The sequence below is a fragment of the Protomyctophum parallelum genome, assembly GCF_964188405.1.
Source record: "Protomyctophum parallelum genome assembly, chromosome: 19".
Lineage (NCBI taxonomy): Eukaryota > Metazoa > Chordata > Actinopteri > Myctophiformes > Myctophidae > Protomyctophum > Protomyctophum parallelum.
The window spans coordinates 90,118-92,969 of NC_139717.1; positions in this window are offsets into that span (position 1 = coordinate 90,118).

Consider the following 2,852-nt stretch of genomic DNA (forward strand, 5'->3'; position numbering starts at 1 on the left):
GTATAGCTTCCAGAGCTCCCTAGGGTTGTTTTTGTTTTCTCTGCTTCATCATTGATAAAGTTACTTTTAGTTGATTTATTCATGGTATAGTTACAATGTTTCTTAGCTTGTTTCGTCGGGTTTTCAGGACGCCCAGTTGGGTTTGGAGAACTAGTTGTACACGTTGGATGGATTTGTTGGAGACAAGAGTTACAGGGAGTTGCAATAAAATAACCGAGACGTGAATAAATGAATGCATGGATTACTTTAGTTAAGTCAGGGGTGGATACTGTAAATCTCTCTGGATTAAGAGCGTCTGATACATAAATACATTGTAAACTGTGTGTGTGTGTGTGTGTGTGTGTGTGTGTGTGTGTGTGTGTGTGTGTGTGTGTGTGTGTGTGTGTGTGTGTGTGTTACATTGTAAACTGTGTGTGTGGACCAAGGCCGGTTTGACCCCTGACCTCAGAGAATGTGTGCATCATTTGAAGCTCCAGCGAGCAGGAAACATTCACACCGTTTATTTTCTCTGTAGTCAGCTGCACGCACACACACACGCACGCACGCACGCACGCACGCACGCACGCACGCATGCACGCACGCACGCACGCACGCACACAGCTGGCTGGCTGCCAAACCGCAACAAATGTTTAAGCAGAGATCCTAAGATGTTTGAGCAGAGATTCTAAGATGTTTGAGCAGAGATTCTATAGATGTTTAAGCAGAGATTCTATAGATGTTTGAGCAGAGATTCTATAGATGTTTGAGCAGAGATTCTATAGATGTTTGAGCAGAGATTCTATAGATGTTTGAGCAGAGATTCTATAGATGTTCAAGCAGAGATTCTATAGATGTTTGAGCAGAGATTCTATAGATGTTCAAGCAGAGATTCTATAGATGTTTAAGCAGAGATTCTATAGATGTTTAAGCAGAGATTCTATAGATGTTTAAGCAGAGATTCTATAGATGTTTGAGCAGAGATTCTATAGATGTTTAAGCAGAGATTCTATAGATGTTTGAGCAGAGATTCTATAGATGTTTGAGCAGAGATTCTATAGATGTTTAAGCAGAGATTCTATAGATGTTTGAGCAGAGATTCTATAGATGTTTAAGCAGAGATTCTATAGATGTTTGAGCAGAGATTCTATAGATGTTTAAGCAGAGATTCTATAGATGTTTAAGCAGAGATTCTATAGATGTTTGAGCAGAGATTCTATAGATGTTTAAGCAGAGATTCTATAGATGTTTAAGCAGAGATTCTATAGATGTTTGAGCAGAGATTCTATAGATGTTTAAGCAGAGATTCTATAGATGTTTAAGCAGAGATTCTATAGATGTTTGAGCAGAGATTCTATAGATGTTTAAGCAGAGATTCTATAGATGTCTGAGCAGAGATTCTATAGATGTTTAAGCAGAGATTCTATAGATGTTTAAGCAGAGATTCTATAGATGTTTGAGAGAGATTCTATAGATGTTCAAGCAGAGATTCTATAGATGTTTAAGCAGAGATTCTATAGATGTTTGAGCAGAGATTCTATAGATGTTTGAGCAGAGATTCTATAGATGTTTAAGCAGAGATTCTATAGATGTTTGAGCAGAGATTCTATAGATGTTTAAGCAGAGATTCTATAGATGTTTAAGCAGAGATTCTATAGATGTTTAAGCAGAGATTCTATAGATGTTTAAGCAGAGATTCTATAGATGTTTAAGCAGAGATTCTATAGATGTTTAAGCAGAGATTCTATAGATGTTTGAGCAGAGATTCTATAGATGTTTAAGCAGAGATTCTATAGATGTTTAAGCAGAGATTCTATAGATGTTTAAGCAGAGATTCTATAGATGTTTGAGCAGAGATTCTATAGATGTTTGAGCAGAGATTCTATAGATGTTTGAGCAGAGATTCTATAGATGTTTAAGCAGAGATTCTATAGATGTTTGAGCAGAGATTCTATAGATGTTTGAGCAGAGATTCTATAGATGTTTAAGCAGAGATTCTATAGATGTTTAAGCAGAGATTCTATAGATGTTTGAGCAGAGATTCTATAGATGTTCAAGCAGAGATTCTATAGATGTTTGAGCAGAGATTCTATAGATGTTTAAGCAGAGATTCTATAGATGTTTGAGCAGAGATTCTATAGATGTTTGAGCAGAGATTCTATAGATGTTTAAGCAGAGATTCTATAGATGTTTGAGCAGAGATTCTATAGATGTTTAAGCAGAGATTCTATAGATGTTTGAGCAGAGATGCTATAGATGTTTGAGCAGAGATTCTATAGATGTTTAAGCAGAGATTCTATAGATGTTTAAGCAGAGATTATATAGATGTTTAAGCAGAGATTCTATAGATGTTTAAGCAGAGATTCTATAGATGTTTAAGCAGAGATTCTATAGATGTTTAAGCAGAGATTCTATAGATGTTTAAGCAGAGATTCTATAGATGTTTGAGCAGAGATTCTATAGATGTTTGAGCAGAGATTCTATAGATGTTTAAGCAGAGATTCTATAGATGTTTGAGCAGAGATTCTATAGATGTTTGAGCAGAGATTCTATAGATGTTTAAGCAGAGATTCTATAGATGTTTGAGCAGAGATTCTATAGATGTTTAAGCAGAGATTCTATAGATGTTTGAGCAGAGATTCTATAGATGTTTAAGCAGAGATTCTATAGATGTTTGAGCAGAGATTCTATAGATGTTTGAGCAGAGATTCTATAGATGTTTAAGCAGAGATTCTATAGATGTTTGAGCAGAGATTCTATAGATGTTTAAGCAGAGATTCTATAGATGTTTAAGCAGAGATTCTATAGATGTTTGAGCAGAGATTCTATAGATGTTTAAGCAGAGATTCTATAGATGTTTAAGCAGAGATTCTATA